The following is a 17693-nucleotide window of genomic DNA, read 5'->3' as shown; positions in this document are numbered from 1 at the left end:
TGAGAAAAAGAATCCAGCCAATTAGTGGCAACAAAAAAAATTCCATGTTTCTGCCCTGTCTCGAACAGGGGACCTTTCGCGTGTTAGGCGAACGTGATAACCACTACACTACAGAAACTTCCCCTTGATACAAAAACCCACCATTGCAGAAACCAAAGTTTGACAAATTTAAAGGCTTTCTTTGTGTTAAAATGAAGACATAGTTCCATGTTTCTGCCCTGTCTCGAACAGGGGACCTTTCGCGTGTTAGGCGAACGTGATAACCACTACACTACAGAAACTTGGATATTGATTGTTCCGCAACCCACAACCCGCAAGCCATGCAGAAACGAATTGAGAAAAAGAATCCAGCCAATTAGTGCCAACAAAAAAAAATTCCATGTTTCTACCCTGTCTCGAACAGGGGACCTTTCGCGTGTTAGGCGAACGTGATAACCACTACACTACAGAAACTTGGATATTGATTGTTCCGCAACCCACAACCCGCAAGCCATGCAGAAACGAATTGAGAAAAAGAATCCAGCCAATTAGTGGCAACAAAAAAAATTCCATGTTTCTGCCCTGTCTCGAACAGGGGACCTTTCGCGTGTAAGGCGAACGTGATAACCACTACACTACAGAAACTTGGATGTTGATTGTTCCGCAACCCACAACCCGCAAGCCATGCAGAAACGAATTGAGAAAAATAATCCAGCCAATTAGTGCCAACAAAAAAAATTCCATGTTTCTGCCCTGTCTCGAACAGGGGACCTTTCGCGTGTTAGGCGAACGTGATAACCACTACACTACAGAAACTTCCCCTTGATACAAAAACCCACCATTGCAGAAACCAAAGTTTGACAAATTTAAAGGCTTTCTTTGTGTTAAAAGGAAGACATAGTTCCATGTTTCTGCCCTGTCTCGAACAGGGAACCTTTCGCGTGTTAGGCGAACGTGATAACCACTACACTACAGAAACTTGGATTTTGATTGATCCGCAACCCACAACCCGCAAGCCATGCAGAAACGAATTGAGAAAAAGAATCCAGCCAATTAGTGCCAACAAAAAAAATTCCATGTTTCTGCCCTGTCTCGAACAGGGGACCTTTCGCGTGTTAGGCGAACGTGATAACCACTACACTACAGAAACTTGGATATTGATTGTTCCGCAACCCACAACCCGCAAGCCATGCAGAAACGAATTGAGAAAAAGAATCCAGCCAATTAGTGCCAACAAAAAAAATTCCATGTTTCTGCCCTGTCTCGAACAGGGGACCTTTCGCGTGTTAGGCGAACGTGATAACCACTACACTACAGAAACTTGGATATTGATTGTTCCGCAACCCACAACCCGCAAGCCATGCAGAAACGAATTGAGAAAAAGAATCCAGCCAATTAGTGGCAACAAAAAAAATTCCATGTTTCTGCCCTGTCTCGAACAGGGGACCTTTCGCGTGTAAGGCGAACGTGATAACCACTACACTACAGAAACTTGGATGTTGATTGTTCCGCAACCCACAACCCGCAAGCCATGCAGAAACGAATTGAGAAAAATAATCCAGCCAATTAGTGCCAACAAAAAAAATTCCATGTTTCTGCCCTGTCTCGAACAGGGGACCTTTCGCGTGTTAGGCGAACGTGATAACCACTACACTACAGAAACTTGGATATTGATTGTTCCGCAACCCACAACCCGCAAGCCATGCAGAAACGAATTGAGAAAAAGAATCCAGCCAATTAGTGCCAACAAAAAAAATTCCATGTTTCTGCCCTGTCTCGAACAGGGGACCTTTCGCGTGTTAGGCGAACGTGATAACCACTACACTACAGAAACTTGGATATTGATTGTTCCGCAACCCACAACCCGCAAGCCATGCAGAAACGAATTGAGAAAAAGAATCCAGCCAATTAGTGCCAACAAAAAAAATTCCATGTTTCTGCCCTGTCTCGAACAGGGGACCTTTCGCGTGTTAGGCGAACGTGATAACCACTACACTACAGAAACTTGGATATTGATTGTTCTGCAACCCACAACCCGCAAGCCATGCAGAAACGAATTGAGAAAAAGAATCCAGCCAATTAGTGGCAACAAAAAAAATTCCATGTTTCTGCCCTATCTCGAACAGGGGACCTTTCGCGTGTAAGGCGAACGTGATAACCACTACACTACAGAAACTTGGATGTTGATTGTTCCGCAACCCACAACCCGCAAGCCATGCAGAAACGAATTGAGAAAAATAATCCAGCCAATTAGTGCCAACAAAAAAAATGCCATGTTTCTGCCCTGTCTCGAACAGGGGACCTTTCGCGTGTTAGGCGAACGTGATAACCACTACACTACAGAAACTTGGATATTGATTGTTCCGCAACCCACAACCCGCAAGCCATGCAGAAACGAATTGAGAAAAAGAATCCAGCCAATTAGTGCCAACAAAAAAAATTCCATGTTTCTGCCCTGTCTCGAACAGGGGACCTTTCGCGTGTTAGGCGAACGTGATAACCACTACACTACAGAAACTTCCCTTTGATACAAAAACCCACCATTGCAGAAACCAAAGTTTGACAAATTTAAAGGCTTTCTTTGTGTTAAAATGAAGACATAGTTCCATGTTTCTGCCCTGTCTCGAACAGGGGACCTTTCGCGTGTTAGGCGAACGTGATAACCACTACACTACAGAAACTTGGATATTGATTGTTCCGCAACCCACAACCCGCAAGCCATGCAGAAACGAATTGAGAAAAAGAATCCAGCCAATTAGTGCCAACAAAAAAAATTCCATGTTTCTGCCCTGTCTCGAACAGGGGACCTTTCGCGTGTTAGGCGAACGTGATAACCACTACACTACAGAAACTTGGATATTGATTGTTCCGCAACCCACAACCCGCAAGCCATGCAGAAACGAATTGAGAAAAAGAATCCAGCCAATTAGTGGCAACAAAAAAAATTCCATGTTTCTGCCCTGTCTCGAACAGGGGACCTTTCGCGTGTAAGGCGAACGTGATAACCACTACACTACAGAAACTTGGATGTTGATTGTTCCGCAACCCACAACCCGCAAGCCATGCAGAAACGAATTGAGAAAAATAATCCAGCCAATTAGTGGCAACAAAAAAAATTCCATGTTTCTGCCCTGTCTCGAACAGGGGACCTTTCGCGTGTTAGGCGAACGTGATAACCACTACACTACAGAAACTTGGATATTGATTGTTCCGCAACCCACAACCCGCAAGCCATGCAGAAACGAATTTAGAAAAAGAATCCAGCCAATTAGTGCCAACAAAAAAAATTCCATGTTTCTGCCCTGTCTCGAACAGGGGACCTTTCGCGTGTTAGGCGAACGTGATAACCACTACACTACAGAAACTTGGATATTCATTGTTCCGCAACCCACAACCCGCAAGCCATGCAGAAACGAATTGAGAAAAAGAATCCAGCCAATTAGTGCCAACAAAAAAAATTCCATGTTTCTGCCCTGTCTCGAACAGGGGACCTTTCGCGTGTTAGGCGAACGTGATAACCACTACACTACAGAAACTTGGATATTGATTGTTCCGCAACCCACAACCCGCAAGCCATGCAGAAACGAATTGAGAAAAAGAATCCAGCCAATTAGTGGCAACAAAAAAAATTCCATGTTTCTGCCCTATCTCGAACAGGGGACCTTTCGCGTGTAAGGCGAACGTGATAACCACTACACTACAGAAACTTGGATGTTGATTGTTCCGCAACCCACAACCCGCAAGTCATGCAGAAACGAATTGAGAAAAATAATCCAGCCAATTAGTGCCAACAAAAAAAATGCCATGTTTCTGCCCTGTCTCGAACAGGGGACCTTTCGCGTGTTAGGCGAACGTGATAACCACTACACTACAGAAACTTGGATATTGATTGTTCCGCAACCCACAACCCGCAAGCCATGCAGAAACGAATTGAGAAAAAGAATCCAGCCAATTAGTGCCAACAAAAAAAATTCCATGTTTCTGCCCTGTCTCGAACAGGGGACCTTTCGCGTGTAAGGCGAACGTGATAACCACTACACTACAGAAACTTCCCCTTGATACAAAAACCCACCATTGCAGAAACCAAAGTTTGACAAATTTAAAGGCTTTCTTTGTGTTAAAAGGAAGACATAGTTCCATGTTTCTGCCCTGTCTCGAACAGGGGACCTTTCGTGTGTTAGGCGAACGTGATAACCACTACACTACAGAAACTTGGATATTGATTGTTCTGCAACCCACAACCCGCAAGCCATGCAGAAACGAATTGAGAAAAAGAATCCAGCCAATTAGTGGCAACCAAAAAAATACCATGTTTCTGCCCTGTCTCGAACAGGGGACCTTTCGCGTGTAAGGCAAACGTGATAACCACTAAACTACAGAAACTTGGATATTGATTGTTCCGCAACCCACAACCCGCAAGCCATGCAGAAACGAATTGAGAAAAATAATCCAGCCAATTAGTGGCAACAAAAAAAATTCCATGTTTCTGCCCTGTCTCGAACAGGGGACTTTTCGCGTGTTAGGCGAACGTGATAACCACTACACTACAGAAACTTGGATATTGATTGTTCCGCAACCCACAACCCGCAAGCCATGCAGAAACGAATTGAGAAAAATAATCCAGCCAATTAGCGGCAACAAAAAAAATTTCATGTTTCTGCCCTGTCTCGAACAGGGGACCTTTCGCGTGTTAGGCAAACGTGATAACCACTACACTACAGAAACTTGGATATTGATTGTTCTGCAACCCGCAAGCCATGCAGAAACGAAATGAGAAAAATAATCCAGCCAATTAGCGGCAACAAAAAAAATTTCATGTTTCTGCACAGTTTCAAACAGGGGACCTTTCGCGTGTAAGGCGAACGTGATAACCACTACACTACAGAAACTTGGATATTGATTGTTCTGCAACCCGCAAGCCATGCAGAAACGAAATGAGAAAAATAATCCAGCAAATTAGCGGCAACAAAAAAAATTCCATGTTTCTGCCTTGTCTCGAACAGGGGACCTTTCGCGTGTAAGGCGAACGTGATAACCACTACACTACAGAAACTTCCCCTTGATACAAAAACCCACCATTGCAGAAACCAAAGTTTGACAAATTTAAAGGCTTTCTTTGTGTTAAAAGGAAGACATAGTTCCATGTTTCTGCCCTGTCTCGAACAGGGGACCTTTCGCGTGTTAGGCGAACGTGATAACCACTACACTACAGAAACTTGGATATTGATTGTTCTGCAACCCACAACCCGCAAGCCATGCAGAAACGAATTGAGAAAGAATCCAGCCAATTAGTGGCAACCAAAAAAATACCATGTTTCTGCCCTGTCTCGAACAGGGGACCTTTCGCGTGTAAGGTGAACGTGATAACCACTAAACTACAGAAACTTGGATATTGATTGTTCCGCAACCCGCAACCCGCAAGCCATGCAGAAACGAATTGAGAAAAATAATCCAGCCAATTAGTGGCAACAAAAAAAATTCCATGTTTCTGCCCTGTCTCGAACAGGGGACTTTTCGCGTGTTAGGCGAACGTGATAACCACTACACTACAGAAACTTGGATATTGATTGTTCCGCAACCCACAACCCGCAAGCCATGCAGAAACGAATTGAGAAAAATAATCCAGCCAATTAGCGGCAACAAAAAAAATTTCATGTTTCTGCCCTGTCTCGAACAGGGGACCTTTCGCGTGTTAGGCAAACGTGATAACCACTACACTACAGAAACTTGGATATTGATTGTTCTGCAACCCGCAAGCCATGCAGAAACGAAATGAGAAAAATAATCCAGCCAATTAGCGGCAACAAAAAAAATTCCATGTTTCTGCCCTGTCTCGAACAGGGGACTTTTCGCGTGTTAGGCGAACGTGATAACCACTACACTACAGAAACTTGGATATTGATTGTTCCGCAACCCACAACCCGCAAGCCATGCAGAAACGAATTGAGAAAAAGAATCCAGCCAATTAGTGGCAACAAAAAAAATTCCATGTTTCTGCCTTGTCTCGAACAGGGGACCTTTCGCGTGTAAGGCGAACGTGATAACCACTACACTACAGAAACTTCCCCTTGATACAAAAACCCACCATTGCAGAAACCAAAGTTTGACAAATTTAAAGGCTTTCTTTGTGTTAAAAGGAAGACATAGTTCCATGTTTCTGCCCTGTCTCGAACAGGGGACCTTTCGCGTGTTAGGCGAACGTGATAACCACTACACTACAGAAACTTGGATATTGATTGTTCTGCAACCCACAACCCGCAAGCCATGCAGAAACGAATTGAGAAAGAATCCAGCCAATTAGTGGCAACCAAAAAAATACCATGTTTCTGCCCTGTCTCGAACAGGGGACCTTTCGCGTGTAAGGTGAACGTGATAACCACTAAACTACAGAAACTTGGATATTGATTGTTCCGCAACCCGCAACCCGCAAGCCATGCAGAAACGAATTGAGAAAAATAATCCAGCCAATTAGTGGCAACAAAAAAAATTCCATGTTTCTGCCCTGTCTCGAACAGGGGACTTTTCGCGTGTTAGGCGAACGTGATAACCACTACACTACAGAAACTTGGATATTGATTGTTCCGCAACCCACAACCCGCAAGCCATGCAGAAACGAATTGAGAAAAATAATCCAGCCAATTAGCGGCAACAAAAAAAATTTCATGTTTCTGCCCTGTCTCGAACAGGGGACCTTTCGCGTGTTAGGCAAACGTGATAACCACTACACTACAGAAACTTGGATATTGATTGTTCTGCAACCCGCAAGCCATGCAGAAACGAAATGAGAAAAATAATCCAGCCAATTAGCGGCAACAAAAAAAATTCCATGTTTCTGCCCTGTCTCGAACAGGGGACTTTTCGCGTGTTAGGCGAACGTGATAACCACTACACTACAGAAACTTGGATATTGATTGTTCCGCAACCCACAACCCGCAAGCCATGCAGAAACGAATTGAGAAAAAGAATCCAGCCAATTAGTGGCAACAAAAAAAATTCCATGTTTCTGCCTTGTCTCGAACAGGGGACCTTTCGCGTGTAAGGCGAACGTGATAACCACTACACTACAGAAACTTCCCCTTGATACAAAAACCCACCATTGCAGCAACCAAAGTTTGACAAATTTAAAGGCTTTCTTTGTGTTAAAAGGAAGACATAGTTCCATGTTTCTGCCCTGTCTCGAACAGGGGACCTTTCGCGTGTTAGGCGAACGTGGTAACCACTACACTACAGAAACTTGGATATTGATTGTTCTGCAACCCACAACCCGCAAGCCATGCAGAAACGAATTGAGAAAAATAATCCAGCCAATTAGCGGCAACAAAAAAAATTCCATGTTTCTGCCCTGTCTCGAACAGGGGACCTTTCACGTTTTAGGCGAACGTGATAACCACTACACTACAGAAACTTGGATATTGATTGTTCCGCAACCCACAACCCGCAAGCCATGCAGAAACGAATTGAGAAAAATAATCCAGCCAATTAGTGGCAACAAAAAAAATTCCATGTTTCTGCGCTGTCTCGAACAGAGGACCGTTCGCGTTTTAGGCGAACGTGATAACCACTACACTACAGAAACTTGGATATTGATTGTTCCTCAACCCACAACCTGCAAGCCATGCAGAAACGAATTGAGAAAAATAATCCAGCCAATTAGCGGCAACAAATTTTTTTTTAATGTTTCTGCCCTGTCTCGAACAGGGGACCTTTCGCGTGTTAGGCGAACGTGATAACCACTACACTACAGAAACTTCCCCTTGATACAAAAACCCACCATTGCAGAAACCAAAGTTTGACAAATTTAAAGGCTTTCTTTGTGTTAAAAGGAACACATAGTTCCTTGTTTCTGCCCAGTTTCGAACAGGGGACCTTTCGCATGTAAGGCGAACGTGATAACCACTACACTACAGAACCTTGGATATTGATTGTTCTGCAACCCGCAAGCCATGCAGAAACGAATTGAGAAAAATAATCCAGCCAATTAGCGGCAACAAAAAAAATTCCATGTTTCTGCCCTGTCTCGAACAGGGGACCTTTCGCGTGTTAGGCGAACGTGATAACCACTACACTACAGAAACTTGGATATTGATTGTTCCGCAACCCACAACCCGCAAGCCATGCAGAAACGAATTGAGAAAAAGAATCCAGCCAATTAGTGGCAACAAAAAAAATTCCATGTTTCTGCCTTGTCTCGAACAGGGGACCTTTCGCGTGTAAGGCGAACGTGATAACCACTACACTACAGAAACTTCCCCTTGATACAAAAACCCACCATTGCAGCAACCAAAGTTTGACAAATTTAAAGGCTTTCTTTGTGTTAAAAGGAAGACATAGTTCCATGTTTCTGCCCTGTCTCGAACAGGGGACCTTTCGCATGTTAGGCGAACGTGATAACCACTACACTACAGAAACTTGGATATTGATTTTTCTGCAACCCACAACCAGCAAGCCATGCAGAAACGAATTGAGAAAAATAATCCAGCCAATTAGCGGCAACAAAAAAAATTCCATGTTTCTGCCCTGTCTCGAACAGGGGACCTTTCGCGTGTTAGGCGAACGTGATAACCACTACACTACAGAAACTTGGATATTGATTGTTCCGCAACCCACAACCTGCAAGCCATGCAGAAACGAATTGAGAAAAAGAATCCAGCCAATTAGTGGCAACCAAAAAAATACCATGTTTCTGCCCTGTCTCGAACAGGGGACCTTTCGCGTGTAAGGCGAACGTGATAACCACTACACTACAGAAACTTGGATATTGATTGTTCCGCAACCCACAACCCGCAAGCCATGCAGAAACGAATTGAGAAAAATAATCCAGCCAATTAGTGGCAACAAAAAAAATTCCATGTTTCTGCCCTGTCTCGAACAGGGGACCTTTCGCGTGTTAGGCGAACGTGATAACCACTACACTACAGAAACTTGGATATTGATTGTTCCGCAACCCACAACCTGCAAGCCATGCAGAAACAAATTGAGAAAAAGAATCCAGCCAATTAGTGGCAACCAAAAAAATACCATGTTTCTGCCCTGTCTCGAACAGGGGACCTTTCGCGTGTAAGGCGAACGTGATAACCACTACACTACAGAAACTTGGATATTGATTGTTCCGCAACCCACAACCCGCAAGCCATGCAGAAACGAATTGAGAAAAATAATCCAGCCAATTAGCGGCAACAAAAAAAATTCCATGTTTCTGCCCTGTCTCGAACAGGGGACCTTTCGCGTGTTAGGCGAACGTGATAACCACTACACTACAGAAACTTGGATATTGATTGTTCCGCAACCCACAACCCGCAAGCCATGCAGAAACGAATTGAGAAAAAGAATCCAGCCAATTAGTGGCAACAAAAAAAATTCCATGTTTCTGCCTTGTCTCGAACAGGGGACCTTTCGCGTGTAAGGCGAACGTGATAACCACTACACTACAGAAACTTCCCCTTGATACAAAAACCCACCATTGCAGCAACCAAAGTTTGACAAATTTAAAGGCTTTCTTTGTGTTAAAAGGAAGACATAGTTCCATGTTTCTGCCCTGTCTCGAACAGGGGACCTTTCGCATGTTAGGCGAACGTGATAACCACTACACTACAGAAACTTGGATATTGATTTTTCTGCAACCCACAACCAGCAAGCCATGCAGAAACGAATTGAGAAAAATAATCCAGCCAATTAGCGGCAACAAAAAAAATTCCATGTTTCTGCCCTGTCTCGAACAGGGGACCTTTCGCGTGTTAGGCGAACGTGATAACCACTACACTACAGAAACTTGGATATTGATTGTTCCGCAACCCACAACCTGCAAGCCATGCAGAAACGAATTGAGAAAAAGAATCCAGCCAATTAGTGGCAACCAAAAAAATACCATGTTTCTGCCCTGTCTCGAACAGGGGACCTTTCGCGTGTAAGGCGAACGTGATAACCACTACACTACAGAAACTTGGATATTGATTGTTCCGCAACCCACAACCCGCAAGCCATGCAGAAACGAATTGAGAAAAATAATCCAGCCAATTAGTGGCAACAAAAAAAATTCCATGTTTCTGCCCTGTCTCGAACAGGGGACCTTTCGCGTGTTAGGCGAACGTGATAACCACTACACTACAGAAACTTGGATATTGATTGTTCCGCAACCCACAACCTGCAAGCCATGCAGAAACAAATTGAGAAAAAGAATCCAGCCAATTAGTGGCAACCAAAAAAATACCATGTTTCTGCCCTGTCTCGAACAGGGGACCTTTCGCGTGTAAGGCGAACGTGATAACCACTACACTACAGAAACTTGGATATTGATTGTTCCGCAACCCACAACCCGCAAGCCATGCAGAAACGAATTGAGAAAAATAATCCAGCCAATTAGTGGCAACAAAAAAAATTCCATGTTTCTGCCCTGTCTCGAACAGGGGACCTTTCGCGTGTTAGGCGAACGTGATAACCACTACACTACAGAAACTTCCCCTTGATACAAAAACCCACCATTGCAGAAACCAAAGTTTGACAAATTTAAAGGCTTTCTTTGTGTTAAAAGGAACACATAGTTCCTTGTTTCTGCCCAGTTTCGAACAGGGGACCTTTCGCGTGTAAGGCGAACGTGATAACCACTACACTACAGAACCTTGGATATTGATTGTTCTGCAACCCGCAAGCCATGCAGAAACGAATTGAGAAAAATAATCCAGCCAATTAGCGGCAACAAAAAAAATTCCATGTTTCTGCCCTGTCTCGAACAGGGGACCTTTCGCGTGTTAGGCGAACGTGATAACCACTACACTACAGAAACTTGGATATTGATTGTTCCGCAACCCACAACCCGCAAGCCATGCAGAAACGAATTGAGAAAAATAATCCAGCCAATTAGTGGCAACAAAAATAATTCCATGTTTCTGCCCTGTCTCGAACAGGGGACCTATCGCGTGTTAGGCGAACGTGATAACCACTACACTACAGAAACTTGGATGTTGATTGTTCCGCAACCCACAACCCGCAAGCCATGCAGAAACGAATTGAGAAAAATAATCCAGCCAATTAGTGGCAACAAAAAAAATTCCATGTTTCTGCCCTGTCTCGAACAGGGGACCTTTCGCGTGTTAGGTTAACGTGATAACCACTACACTACAGAAACTTCCCCTTGATACAAAAACCCACCATTGCAGAAACCAAAGTTTGACAAATTTAAAGGCTTTCTTTGTGTTAAAAGGAACACATAGTTCCTTGTTTCTGCCCAGTTTCGAACAGGGGACCTTTCGCGTGTAAGGCGAACGTGATAACCACTACACTACAGAACCTTGGATATTGATTGTTCTGCAACCCGCAAGCCATGCAGAAACGAATTGAGAAAAATAATCCAGCCAATTAGCGGCAACAAAAAAAATTCCATGTTTCTGCCCTGTCTCGAACAGGGGACCTTTCGCGTGTTAGGCGAACGTGATAACCACTACACTACAGAAACTTGGATATTGATTGTTCCGCAACCCACAACCCGCAAGCCATGCAGAAACGAATTGAGAAAAATAATCCAGCCAATTAGTGGCAACAAAAATAATTCCATGTTTCTGCCCTGTCTCGAACAGGGGACCTATCGCGTGTTAGGCGAACGTGATAACCACTACACTACAGAAACTTGGATATTGATTGTTCCGCAACCCACAACCCGCAAGCCATGCAGAAACGAATTGAGAAAAATAATCCAGCCAATTAGTGGCAACAAAAAAAATTCCATGTTTCTGCCCTGTCTCGAACAGGGGACCTTTCGCGTGTTAGGCTAACGTGATAACCACTACACTACAGAAACTTCCCCTTGATACAAAAACCCACCATTGCAGAAACCAAAGTTTGACAAATTTAAAGGCTTTCTTTGTGTTAAAAGGAACACATAGTTCCTTGTTTCTGCCCAGTTTCGAACAGGGGACCTTTCGCGTGTAAGGCGAACGTGATAACCACTACACTACAGAACCTTGGATATTGATTGTTCTGCAACCCGCAAGCCATGCAGAAACGAATTGAGAAAAATAATCCAGCCAATTAGCGGCAACAAAAAAAATTCCATGTTTCTGCCCTGTCTCGAACAGGGGACCTTTCGCGTGTTAGGCGAACGTGATAACCACTACACTACAGAAACTTGGATATTGATTGTTCCGCAACCCATAACCCGCAAGCCATGCAGAAACGAATTGAGAAAAATAATCCAGCCAATTAGTGGCAACAAAAAAAATTCCATGTTTCTGCCCTGTCTCGAACAGGGGACCTTTCGCGTGTTAGGCGAACGTGATAACCACTACACTACAGAAACTTGGATATTGATTGTTCCGCAACCCACAACCCGCAAGCCATGCAGAAACGAATTGAGAAAAATAATCCAGCCAATTAGTGGCAACAAAAAAAATACCTTGTTTCTGCCCTGTCTCGAACAGGGGACCTTTCGCATGTTAGGCGAACGTGATAACCACTACACTACAGAAACTTGGATATTGATTGTTCCGCAAATCCACAACCCGCAAGCCATGCAGAAACGAATTGAGAAAAAGAATCCAGCCAATTAGTGGCAACAAAAAAAATTCCATGTTTCTGCCCTGTCTCGAACAGGGGACCTTTCGCGTGTTAGGCGAACGTGATAACCACTACACTACAGAAACTTGGATATTGATTGTTCCGCAACCCACAACCCGCAAGCCATGCAGAAACGAATTGAGAAAAATAATCCAGCCAATTAGTGGCAACAAAAAAAATTCCATGTTTCTGCCCTGTCTCGAACAGGGGACCTTTCGCGTGTAAGGCGAACGTGATAACCACTACACTACAGAAACTTGGATATTGATTGTTCCGCAACCCACAACCCGCAAGCCATGCAGAAACGAATTGAGAAAAAGAATCCAGCCAATTAGTGGCAACCAAAAAAATACCATGTTTCTGCCCTGTCTCGAACAGGGGACCTTTCGCGTGTTAGGCGAACGTGATAACCACTACACTACAGAAACTTCCCCTTGATACAAAAACCCACCATTGCAGAAACCAAAGTTTGACAAATTTAAAGGCTTTCTTTGTGTTAAAAGGAACACATGGTTCCTTGTTTCTGCCCAGTTTCGAACAGGGGACCTTTCGCGTGTAAGGCGAACGTGATAACCACTACACTACAGAAACTTGGATATTGATTGTTCTGCAACCCGCAAGCCATGCAGAAACGAATTGAGAAAAATAATCCAGCCAATTAGCGGCAACAAAAAAAATTCCATGTTTCTGCCCTGTCTCGAACAGGTGACCTTTCGCGTGTTAGGCGAACGTGATAACCACTACACTACAGAAACTTCCCCTTGATACAAAAACCCACCATTGCAGAAACCAAAGTTTGACAAATTTAAAGGCTTTCTTTGTGTTAAAAGGAACACATAGTTCCTTGTTTCTGCCCAGTTTACCTTTCGCGTGTAAGGCGAACGTGATAACCACTACACTACAGAAACTTGGATATTGATTGTTCCGCAACCCGCAACCCGCAACCCACAACCCGCAAGCCATGCAGAAACGAATTGAGAAAAATAATCCAGCCAATTAGTGGCAACAAAAAAAATTCCATGTTTCTGCCCTGTCTCGAACAGGGGACCTTTCGCGTGTTAGGCGAACGTGATAACCACTACACTACAGAAACTTGGATATTGATTGTTCCGCAACCCACAACCCGCAAGCCATGCAGAAACGAATTGAGAAAAAGAATCCAGCCAATTAGTGGCAACCAAAAAAATACCATGTTTCTGCCCTGTCTCGAACAGGGGACCTTTCGCGTGTAAGGCGAACGTGATAACCACTACACTACAGAAACTTGGATATTGATTGTTCCGCAACCCACAACCCGCAAGCCATGCAGAAACGAATTGAGAAAAATAATCCAGCCAATTAGTGGCAACAAAAAAAATTCCATGTTTCTGCCCTGTCTCGAACAGGGGACCTTTCGCGTGTTAGGCGTACGTGATAACCACTTCACTACAGAAACTTGGATATTGATTGTTCCGCAACCCACAACCCGCAAGCCATGCAGAAACGAATTGAGAAAAATAATCCAGCCAATTAGTGGCAACAAAAAAAATTCCATGTTTCTGCCCTGTCTCGAACAGGGGACCTTTCGCGTGTTAGGCGTACGTGATAACCACTACACTACAGAAACTTGGATATTGATAGTTCCGCAACTCACAACCCGCAAGCCATGCAGAAACGAATTGAGAAAAATAATCCAGCCAATTAGCGGCAACAAAAAAAATTCCATGTTTCTGCCCAGTTTCGAACAGGGGACCTTTCGCGTGTAAGGCGAACGTGATAACCACTACACTACAGAAACTTGGATATTGATTGTTCTGCAACCCGCAACCCGCAAGCCATGCAGAAACGAATTGAGAAAAATAATCCAGCCAATTAGTGGCAACAAAAAAAATACCTTGTTTCTGCCCTGTCTCGAACAGGGGACCTTTCGCGTGTTAGGCGAACGTGATAACCACTACACTACAGAAACTTGGATATTGATTGTTCCGCAAATCCACAACCCGCAAGCCATGCAGAAACGAATTGAGAAAAAGAATCCAGCCAATTAGTGGCAACAAAAAAAATTCCATGTTTCTGCCCTGTCTCGAACAGGGGACCTTTCGCGTGTTAGGCGAACGTGATAACCACTACACTACAGAAACTTGGATATTGATTGTTCAGCAACCCACAACCCGCAAGCCATGCAGAAACGAATTGAGAAAAATAATCCAGCCAATTAGTGGCAACAAAAAAAATTCCATGTTTCTGCCCTGTCTCGAACAGGGGACCTTTCGCGTGTTAGGCTAACGTGATAACCACTACACTACAGAAACTTCCCCTTGATACAAAAACCCACCATTGCAGAAACCAAAGTTTGACAAATTTAAAGGCTTTCTTTGTGTTAAAAGGAACACATAGTTCCTTGTTTCTGCCCAGTTTCGAACAGGGGACCTTTCGCGTGTAAGGCGAACGTGATAACCACTACACTACAGAACCTTGGATATTGATTGTTCTGCAACCCGCAAGCCATGCAGAAACGAATTGAGAAAAATAATCCAGCCAATTAGCGGCAACAAAAAATAATACCATGTTTCTGCCCTGTCTCGAACAGGGGACCTTTCGCGTGTTAGGCGAACGTGATAACCACTACACTACAGAAACTTGGATATTGATTGTTCCGCAACCCACAACCCGCAAGCCATGCAGAAACGAATTGAGAAAAATAATCCAGCCAATTAGTGGCAACAAAAAAAATTCCATGTTTCTGCCCTGTCTCGAACAGGGGACCTTTCGCGTGTTAGGCGAACGTGATAACCACTACACTACAGAAACTTGGATATTGATTGTTCCGCAACCCACAACCCGCAAGCCATGCAGAAACGAATTGAGAAAAATAATCCAGCCAATTAGTGGCAACAAAAAAAATACCTTGTTTCTGCCCTGTCTCGAACAGGGGACCTTTCGCATGTTAGGCGAACGTGATAACCACTACACTACAGAAACTTGGATATTGATTGTTCCGCAAATCCACAACCCGCAAGCCATGCAGAAACGAATTGAGAAAAAGAATCCAGCCAATTAGTGGCAACAAAAAAAATTCCATGTTTCTGCCCTGTCTCGAACAGGGGACCTTTCGCGTGTTAGGCGAACGTGGTAACCACTACACTACAGAAACTTGGATATTGATTGTTCCGCAACCCACAACCCGCAAGCCATGCAGAAACGAATTGAGAAAAAGAATCCAGCCAATTAGTGGCAACAAAAAAAATTACATGTTTCTGCCTTGTCTCGAACAGGGGACCTTTCGCGTGTAAGGCGAACGTGATAACCACTACACTACAGAAACTTCCCCTTGATACAAAAACCCACCATTGCAGAAACCAAAGTTTGACAAATTTAAAGGCTTTCTTTGTGTTAAAAGGAAGACATAGTTCCATGTTTCTGCCCTGTCTCGAACAGGGGACCTTTCGCGTGTTAGGCGAACGTGATAACAACTACACTACAGAAACTTGGATATTGATTGTTCTGCAACCCACAACCCGCAAGCCATGCAGAAACGAATTGAGAAAAAGAATCCAGCCAATTAGTGGCAACCAAAAAAATACCATGTTTCTGCCCTGTCTCGAACAGGGGACCTTTCGCGTGTTAGGCGAACGTGATAACCACTACACTACAGAAACTTCCCCTTGATACAAAAACCCACCATTGCAGAAACCAAAGTTTGACAAATTTAAAGGCTTTCTTTGTGTTAAAAGGAACACATAGTTCCTTGTTTCTGCCCAGTTTCGAACAGGGGACCTTTCGCGTGTAAGGCGAACGTGATAACCACTACACTACAGAAACTTGGATATTGATTGTTCTGCAACCCGCAAGCCATGCAGAAACGAATTGAGAAAAATAATCCAGCCAATTAGCGGCAACAAAAAAAATTCCATGTTTCTGCCCTGTCTCGAACAGGTGACCTTTCGCGTGTTAGGCGAACGTGATAACCACTACACTACAGAAACTTCCCCTTGATACAAAAACCCACCATTGCAGAAACCAAAGTTTGACAAATTTAAAGGCTTTCTTTGTGTTAAAAGGAACACATAGTTCCTTGTTTCTGCCCAGTTTACCTTTCGCGTGTAAGGCGAACGTGATAACCACTACACTACAGAAACTTGGATATTGATTGTTCCGCAACCCGCAACCCGCAACCCACAACCCGCAAGCCATGCAGAAACGAATTGAGAAAAATAATCCAGCCAATTAGTGGCAACAAAAAAAATTCCATGTTTCTGCCCTGTCTCGAACAGGGGACCTTTCGCGTGTAAGGCGAATGTGATAACCACTACACTACAGAAACTTGGATATTGATTGTTCCGCAACCCACAACCCGCAAGCCATGCAGAAACGAATTGAGAAAAAGAATCCAGCCAATTAGTGGCAACAAAAAAAATTCCATGTTTCTGCCTTGTCTCGAACAGGGGACCTTTCGCGTGTAAGGCGAACGTGATAACCACTACACTACAGAAACTTCCCCTTGATACAAAAACCCACCATTGCAGAAACCAAAGTTTGACAAATTTAAAGGCTTTCTTTGTGTTAAAAGGAAGACATAGTTCCTTGTTTCTGGCCAGTTTCGAACAGGGGACCTTTCGCGTGTGAGGCGAACGTGATAACCACTACACTACAGAAACTTGGATATTGATTGTTCTGCAACCCACAACCCGCAAGCCATGCAGAAACGAATTGAGAAAAATAATCCAGCCAATTAGTGGCAACAAAAAAAATTCCATGTTTCTGCCCTGTCTCGAACAGGGGACCTTTCGCGTGTAAGGCGAACGTGATAACCACCACACTACAGAAACTTCCCCTTGATACAAAAACCCACCATTGCAGAAACCAAAGTTTGACAAATTTAAAGGCTTTCTTTGTGTTAAAAGGAACACATAGTTCCTTGTTTCTGCCCAGTTTCGAACAGGGGACCTTTCGCGTGTAAGGCGAACGTGATAACCACTACACTACAGAAACTTGGATATTGATTGTTCTGCAACCCGCAAGCCATGCAGAAACGAATTGAGAAAAATAATCCAGCCAATTAGCGGCAACAAAAAAAATTCCATGTTTCTGCCCTGTCTCGAACAGGTGACCTTTCGCGTGTTAGGCGAACGTGATAACCACTACACTACAGAAACTTCCCCTTGATACAAAAACCCACCATTGCAGAA

General features: G+C 43.9%; 65 non-coding genes across 65 annotated transcripts; all 65 read right to left on the bottom strand.

The window, feature by feature from the left end:
- Window positions 1-45: 45 nt before the first annotated feature.
- On the bottom strand, window positions 46-118 carry TRNAV-AAC (transfer RNA valine (anticodon AAC)). Its single transcript has one exon. It is a non-coding gene; the product is annotated as a tRNA-Val (tRNA).
- A 90-nt stretch (window positions 119-208) lies between these two features.
- TRNAV-AAC (transfer RNA valine (anticodon AAC)) lies at window positions 209-281 on the bottom strand. Its single transcript has one exon. It is a non-coding gene; the product is annotated as a tRNA-Val (tRNA).
- A 270-nt stretch (window positions 282-551) lies between these two features.
- TRNAV-UAC (transfer RNA valine (anticodon UAC)) lies at window positions 552-624 on the bottom strand. Its single transcript has one exon. It is a non-coding gene; the product is annotated as a tRNA-Val (tRNA).
- A 98-nt stretch (window positions 625-722) lies between these two features.
- On the bottom strand, window positions 723-795 carry TRNAV-AAC (transfer RNA valine (anticodon AAC)). The gene has a single exon. It is a non-coding gene; the product is annotated as a tRNA-Val (tRNA).
- Window positions 796-1056: 261 nt separating this feature from the next.
- TRNAV-AAC (transfer RNA valine (anticodon AAC)) lies at window positions 1057-1129 on the bottom strand. The gene has a single exon. It is a non-coding gene; the product is annotated as a tRNA-Val (tRNA).
- A 98-nt stretch (window positions 1130-1227) lies between these two features.
- On the bottom strand, window positions 1228-1300 carry TRNAV-AAC (transfer RNA valine (anticodon AAC)). The gene has a single exon. It is a non-coding gene; the product is annotated as a tRNA-Val (tRNA).
- Window positions 1301-1398: 98 nt separating this feature from the next.
- Window positions 1399-1471, bottom strand: TRNAV-UAC (transfer RNA valine (anticodon UAC)). The gene has a single exon. It is a non-coding gene; the product is annotated as a tRNA-Val (tRNA).
- Window positions 1472-1569: 98 nt separating this feature from the next.
- Window positions 1570-1642, bottom strand: TRNAV-AAC (transfer RNA valine (anticodon AAC)). The gene has a single exon. It is a non-coding gene; the product is annotated as a tRNA-Val (tRNA).
- A 98-nt stretch (window positions 1643-1740) lies between these two features.
- Window positions 1741-1813, bottom strand: TRNAV-AAC (transfer RNA valine (anticodon AAC)). Its single transcript has one exon. It is a non-coding gene; the product is annotated as a tRNA-Val (tRNA).
- Window positions 1814-1911: 98 nt separating this feature from the next.
- On the bottom strand, window positions 1912-1984 carry TRNAV-AAC (transfer RNA valine (anticodon AAC)). Its single transcript has one exon. It is a non-coding gene; the product is annotated as a tRNA-Val (tRNA).
- Window positions 1985-2082: 98 nt separating this feature from the next.
- Window positions 2083-2155, bottom strand: TRNAV-UAC (transfer RNA valine (anticodon UAC)). The gene has a single exon. It is a non-coding gene; the product is annotated as a tRNA-Val (tRNA).
- A 98-nt stretch (window positions 2156-2253) lies between these two features.
- On the bottom strand, window positions 2254-2326 carry TRNAV-AAC (transfer RNA valine (anticodon AAC)). Its single transcript has one exon. It is a non-coding gene; the product is annotated as a tRNA-Val (tRNA).
- Window positions 2327-2424: 98 nt separating this feature from the next.
- Window positions 2425-2497, bottom strand: TRNAV-AAC (transfer RNA valine (anticodon AAC)). Its single transcript has one exon. It is a non-coding gene; the product is annotated as a tRNA-Val (tRNA).
- A 90-nt stretch (window positions 2498-2587) lies between these two features.
- TRNAV-AAC (transfer RNA valine (anticodon AAC)) lies at window positions 2588-2660 on the bottom strand. The gene has a single exon. It is a non-coding gene; the product is annotated as a tRNA-Val (tRNA).
- Window positions 2661-2758: 98 nt separating this feature from the next.
- On the bottom strand, window positions 2759-2831 carry TRNAV-AAC (transfer RNA valine (anticodon AAC)). Its single transcript has one exon. It is a non-coding gene; the product is annotated as a tRNA-Val (tRNA).
- A 98-nt stretch (window positions 2832-2929) lies between these two features.
- TRNAV-UAC (transfer RNA valine (anticodon UAC)) lies at window positions 2930-3002 on the bottom strand. Its single transcript has one exon. It is a non-coding gene; the product is annotated as a tRNA-Val (tRNA).
- A 98-nt stretch (window positions 3003-3100) lies between these two features.
- On the bottom strand, window positions 3101-3173 carry TRNAV-AAC (transfer RNA valine (anticodon AAC)). The gene has a single exon. It is a non-coding gene; the product is annotated as a tRNA-Val (tRNA).
- A 98-nt stretch (window positions 3174-3271) lies between these two features.
- TRNAV-AAC (transfer RNA valine (anticodon AAC)) lies at window positions 3272-3344 on the bottom strand. Its single transcript has one exon. It is a non-coding gene; the product is annotated as a tRNA-Val (tRNA).
- Window positions 3345-3442: 98 nt separating this feature from the next.
- On the bottom strand, window positions 3443-3515 carry TRNAV-AAC (transfer RNA valine (anticodon AAC)). Its single transcript has one exon. It is a non-coding gene; the product is annotated as a tRNA-Val (tRNA).
- A 98-nt stretch (window positions 3516-3613) lies between these two features.
- TRNAV-UAC (transfer RNA valine (anticodon UAC)) lies at window positions 3614-3686 on the bottom strand. The gene has a single exon. It is a non-coding gene; the product is annotated as a tRNA-Val (tRNA).
- Window positions 3687-3784: 98 nt separating this feature from the next.
- TRNAV-AAC (transfer RNA valine (anticodon AAC)) lies at window positions 3785-3857 on the bottom strand. The gene has a single exon. It is a non-coding gene; the product is annotated as a tRNA-Val (tRNA).
- Window positions 3858-3955: 98 nt separating this feature from the next.
- On the bottom strand, window positions 3956-4028 carry TRNAV-UAC (transfer RNA valine (anticodon UAC)). Its single transcript has one exon. It is a non-coding gene; the product is annotated as a tRNA-Val (tRNA).
- Window positions 4029-4959: 931 nt separating this feature from the next.
- On the bottom strand, window positions 4960-5032 carry TRNAV-UAC (transfer RNA valine (anticodon UAC)). The gene has a single exon. It is a non-coding gene; the product is annotated as a tRNA-Val (tRNA).
- Window positions 5033-5122: 90 nt separating this feature from the next.
- On the bottom strand, window positions 5123-5195 carry TRNAV-AAC (transfer RNA valine (anticodon AAC)). Its single transcript has one exon. It is a non-coding gene; the product is annotated as a tRNA-Val (tRNA).
- Window positions 5196-5968: 773 nt separating this feature from the next.
- TRNAV-UAC (transfer RNA valine (anticodon UAC)) lies at window positions 5969-6041 on the bottom strand. Its single transcript has one exon. It is a non-coding gene; the product is annotated as a tRNA-Val (tRNA).
- Window positions 6042-6131: 90 nt separating this feature from the next.
- TRNAV-AAC (transfer RNA valine (anticodon AAC)) lies at window positions 6132-6204 on the bottom strand. The gene has a single exon. It is a non-coding gene; the product is annotated as a tRNA-Val (tRNA).
- A 773-nt stretch (window positions 6205-6977) lies between these two features.
- Window positions 6978-7050, bottom strand: TRNAV-UAC (transfer RNA valine (anticodon UAC)). Its single transcript has one exon. It is a non-coding gene; the product is annotated as a tRNA-Val (tRNA).
- A 261-nt stretch (window positions 7051-7311) lies between these two features.
- On the bottom strand, window positions 7312-7384 carry TRNAF-AAA (transfer RNA phenylalanine (anticodon AAA)). Its single transcript has one exon. It is a non-coding gene; the product is annotated as a tRNA-Phe (tRNA).
- A 98-nt stretch (window positions 7385-7482) lies between these two features.
- TRNAF-AAA (transfer RNA phenylalanine (anticodon AAA)) lies at window positions 7483-7555 on the bottom strand. The gene has a single exon. It is a non-coding gene; the product is annotated as a tRNA-Phe (tRNA).
- Window positions 7556-7654: 99 nt separating this feature from the next.
- On the bottom strand, window positions 7655-7727 carry TRNAV-AAC (transfer RNA valine (anticodon AAC)). Its single transcript has one exon. It is a non-coding gene; the product is annotated as a tRNA-Val (tRNA).
- Window positions 7728-7981: 254 nt separating this feature from the next.
- Window positions 7982-8054, bottom strand: TRNAV-AAC (transfer RNA valine (anticodon AAC)). Its single transcript has one exon. It is a non-coding gene; the product is annotated as a tRNA-Val (tRNA).
- Window positions 8055-8152: 98 nt separating this feature from the next.
- On the bottom strand, window positions 8153-8225 carry TRNAV-UAC (transfer RNA valine (anticodon UAC)). The gene has a single exon. It is a non-coding gene; the product is annotated as a tRNA-Val (tRNA).
- A 261-nt stretch (window positions 8226-8486) lies between these two features.
- TRNAV-AAC (transfer RNA valine (anticodon AAC)) lies at window positions 8487-8559 on the bottom strand. The gene has a single exon. It is a non-coding gene; the product is annotated as a tRNA-Val (tRNA).
- Window positions 8560-8657: 98 nt separating this feature from the next.
- Window positions 8658-8730, bottom strand: TRNAV-UAC (transfer RNA valine (anticodon UAC)). Its single transcript has one exon. It is a non-coding gene; the product is annotated as a tRNA-Val (tRNA).
- A 98-nt stretch (window positions 8731-8828) lies between these two features.
- TRNAV-AAC (transfer RNA valine (anticodon AAC)) lies at window positions 8829-8901 on the bottom strand. The gene has a single exon. It is a non-coding gene; the product is annotated as a tRNA-Val (tRNA).
- Window positions 8902-8999: 98 nt separating this feature from the next.
- TRNAV-UAC (transfer RNA valine (anticodon UAC)) lies at window positions 9000-9072 on the bottom strand. Its single transcript has one exon. It is a non-coding gene; the product is annotated as a tRNA-Val (tRNA).
- Window positions 9073-9170: 98 nt separating this feature from the next.
- Window positions 9171-9243, bottom strand: TRNAV-AAC (transfer RNA valine (anticodon AAC)). The gene has a single exon. It is a non-coding gene; the product is annotated as a tRNA-Val (tRNA).
- A 98-nt stretch (window positions 9244-9341) lies between these two features.
- TRNAV-UAC (transfer RNA valine (anticodon UAC)) lies at window positions 9342-9414 on the bottom strand. Its single transcript has one exon. It is a non-coding gene; the product is annotated as a tRNA-Val (tRNA).
- Window positions 9415-9675: 261 nt separating this feature from the next.
- Window positions 9676-9748, bottom strand: TRNAV-AAC (transfer RNA valine (anticodon AAC)). The gene has a single exon. It is a non-coding gene; the product is annotated as a tRNA-Val (tRNA).
- A 98-nt stretch (window positions 9749-9846) lies between these two features.
- On the bottom strand, window positions 9847-9919 carry TRNAV-UAC (transfer RNA valine (anticodon UAC)). Its single transcript has one exon. It is a non-coding gene; the product is annotated as a tRNA-Val (tRNA).
- A 98-nt stretch (window positions 9920-10017) lies between these two features.
- TRNAV-AAC (transfer RNA valine (anticodon AAC)) lies at window positions 10018-10090 on the bottom strand. The gene has a single exon. It is a non-coding gene; the product is annotated as a tRNA-Val (tRNA).
- Window positions 10091-10188: 98 nt separating this feature from the next.
- Window positions 10189-10261, bottom strand: TRNAV-UAC (transfer RNA valine (anticodon UAC)). Its single transcript has one exon. It is a non-coding gene; the product is annotated as a tRNA-Val (tRNA).
- Window positions 10262-10359: 98 nt separating this feature from the next.
- Window positions 10360-10432, bottom strand: TRNAV-AAC (transfer RNA valine (anticodon AAC)). The gene has a single exon. It is a non-coding gene; the product is annotated as a tRNA-Val (tRNA).
- A 254-nt stretch (window positions 10433-10686) lies between these two features.
- Window positions 10687-10759, bottom strand: TRNAV-AAC (transfer RNA valine (anticodon AAC)). The gene has a single exon. It is a non-coding gene; the product is annotated as a tRNA-Val (tRNA).
- Window positions 10760-11355: 596 nt separating this feature from the next.
- On the bottom strand, window positions 11356-11428 carry TRNAV-AAC (transfer RNA valine (anticodon AAC)). The gene has a single exon. It is a non-coding gene; the product is annotated as a tRNA-Val (tRNA).
- A 596-nt stretch (window positions 11429-12024) lies between these two features.
- TRNAV-AAC (transfer RNA valine (anticodon AAC)) lies at window positions 12025-12097 on the bottom strand. Its single transcript has one exon. It is a non-coding gene; the product is annotated as a tRNA-Val (tRNA).
- A 98-nt stretch (window positions 12098-12195) lies between these two features.
- On the bottom strand, window positions 12196-12268 carry TRNAV-AAC (transfer RNA valine (anticodon AAC)). The gene has a single exon. It is a non-coding gene; the product is annotated as a tRNA-Val (tRNA).
- Window positions 12269-12538: 270 nt separating this feature from the next.
- TRNAV-AAC (transfer RNA valine (anticodon AAC)) lies at window positions 12539-12611 on the bottom strand. Its single transcript has one exon. It is a non-coding gene; the product is annotated as a tRNA-Val (tRNA).
- Window positions 12612-12709: 98 nt separating this feature from the next.
- On the bottom strand, window positions 12710-12782 carry TRNAV-UAC (transfer RNA valine (anticodon UAC)). The gene has a single exon. It is a non-coding gene; the product is annotated as a tRNA-Val (tRNA).
- Window positions 12783-12880: 98 nt separating this feature from the next.
- Window positions 12881-12953, bottom strand: TRNAV-AAC (transfer RNA valine (anticodon AAC)). Its single transcript has one exon. It is a non-coding gene; the product is annotated as a tRNA-Val (tRNA).
- Window positions 12954-13043: 90 nt separating this feature from the next.
- Window positions 13044-13116, bottom strand: TRNAV-UAC (transfer RNA valine (anticodon UAC)). The gene has a single exon. It is a non-coding gene; the product is annotated as a tRNA-Val (tRNA).
- A 429-nt stretch (window positions 13117-13545) lies between these two features.
- TRNAV-AAC (transfer RNA valine (anticodon AAC)) lies at window positions 13546-13618 on the bottom strand. The gene has a single exon. It is a non-coding gene; the product is annotated as a tRNA-Val (tRNA).
- Window positions 13619-13716: 98 nt separating this feature from the next.
- TRNAV-UAC (transfer RNA valine (anticodon UAC)) lies at window positions 13717-13789 on the bottom strand. The gene has a single exon. It is a non-coding gene; the product is annotated as a tRNA-Val (tRNA).
- A 440-nt stretch (window positions 13790-14229) lies between these two features.
- TRNAV-UAC (transfer RNA valine (anticodon UAC)) lies at window positions 14230-14302 on the bottom strand. Its single transcript has one exon. It is a non-coding gene; the product is annotated as a tRNA-Val (tRNA).
- Window positions 14303-14400: 98 nt separating this feature from the next.
- Window positions 14401-14473, bottom strand: TRNAV-AAC (transfer RNA valine (anticodon AAC)). Its single transcript has one exon. It is a non-coding gene; the product is annotated as a tRNA-Val (tRNA).
- A 99-nt stretch (window positions 14474-14572) lies between these two features.
- Window positions 14573-14645, bottom strand: TRNAV-AAC (transfer RNA valine (anticodon AAC)). The gene has a single exon. It is a non-coding gene; the product is annotated as a tRNA-Val (tRNA).
- Window positions 14646-15071: 426 nt separating this feature from the next.
- TRNAV-AAC (transfer RNA valine (anticodon AAC)) lies at window positions 15072-15144 on the bottom strand. The gene has a single exon. It is a non-coding gene; the product is annotated as a tRNA-Val (tRNA).
- A 98-nt stretch (window positions 15145-15242) lies between these two features.
- TRNAV-AAC (transfer RNA valine (anticodon AAC)) lies at window positions 15243-15315 on the bottom strand. Its single transcript has one exon. It is a non-coding gene; the product is annotated as a tRNA-Val (tRNA).
- Window positions 15316-15756: 441 nt separating this feature from the next.
- TRNAV-UAC (transfer RNA valine (anticodon UAC)) lies at window positions 15757-15829 on the bottom strand. Its single transcript has one exon. It is a non-coding gene; the product is annotated as a tRNA-Val (tRNA).
- A 261-nt stretch (window positions 15830-16090) lies between these two features.
- Window positions 16091-16163, bottom strand: TRNAV-AAC (transfer RNA valine (anticodon AAC)). The gene has a single exon. It is a non-coding gene; the product is annotated as a tRNA-Val (tRNA).
- Window positions 16164-16253: 90 nt separating this feature from the next.
- TRNAV-UAC (transfer RNA valine (anticodon UAC)) lies at window positions 16254-16326 on the bottom strand. Its single transcript has one exon. It is a non-coding gene; the product is annotated as a tRNA-Val (tRNA).
- Window positions 16327-16755: 429 nt separating this feature from the next.
- On the bottom strand, window positions 16756-16828 carry TRNAV-UAC (transfer RNA valine (anticodon UAC)). The gene has a single exon. It is a non-coding gene; the product is annotated as a tRNA-Val (tRNA).
- Window positions 16829-16926: 98 nt separating this feature from the next.
- On the bottom strand, window positions 16927-16999 carry TRNAV-UAC (transfer RNA valine (anticodon UAC)). Its single transcript has one exon. It is a non-coding gene; the product is annotated as a tRNA-Val (tRNA).
- A 261-nt stretch (window positions 17000-17260) lies between these two features.
- On the bottom strand, window positions 17261-17333 carry TRNAV-UAC (transfer RNA valine (anticodon UAC)). Its single transcript has one exon. It is a non-coding gene; the product is annotated as a tRNA-Val (tRNA).
- A 90-nt stretch (window positions 17334-17423) lies between these two features.
- Window positions 17424-17496, bottom strand: TRNAV-UAC (transfer RNA valine (anticodon UAC)). Its single transcript has one exon. It is a non-coding gene; the product is annotated as a tRNA-Val (tRNA).
- Between the last annotated feature and the right edge of the window lie 197 nt (window positions 17497-17693).

This window comes from Rhinoderma darwinii, chromosome 4, assembly GCF_050947455.1.
Source record: "Rhinoderma darwinii isolate aRhiDar2 chromosome 4, aRhiDar2.hap1, whole genome shotgun sequence".
Lineage (NCBI taxonomy): Eukaryota > Metazoa > Chordata > Amphibia > Anura > Rhinodermatidae > Rhinoderma > Rhinoderma darwinii.
The sequence above is the reverse complement of the archived record's forward strand: the minus strand, read 5'-3'. Positions and strand labels throughout refer to the sequence as shown.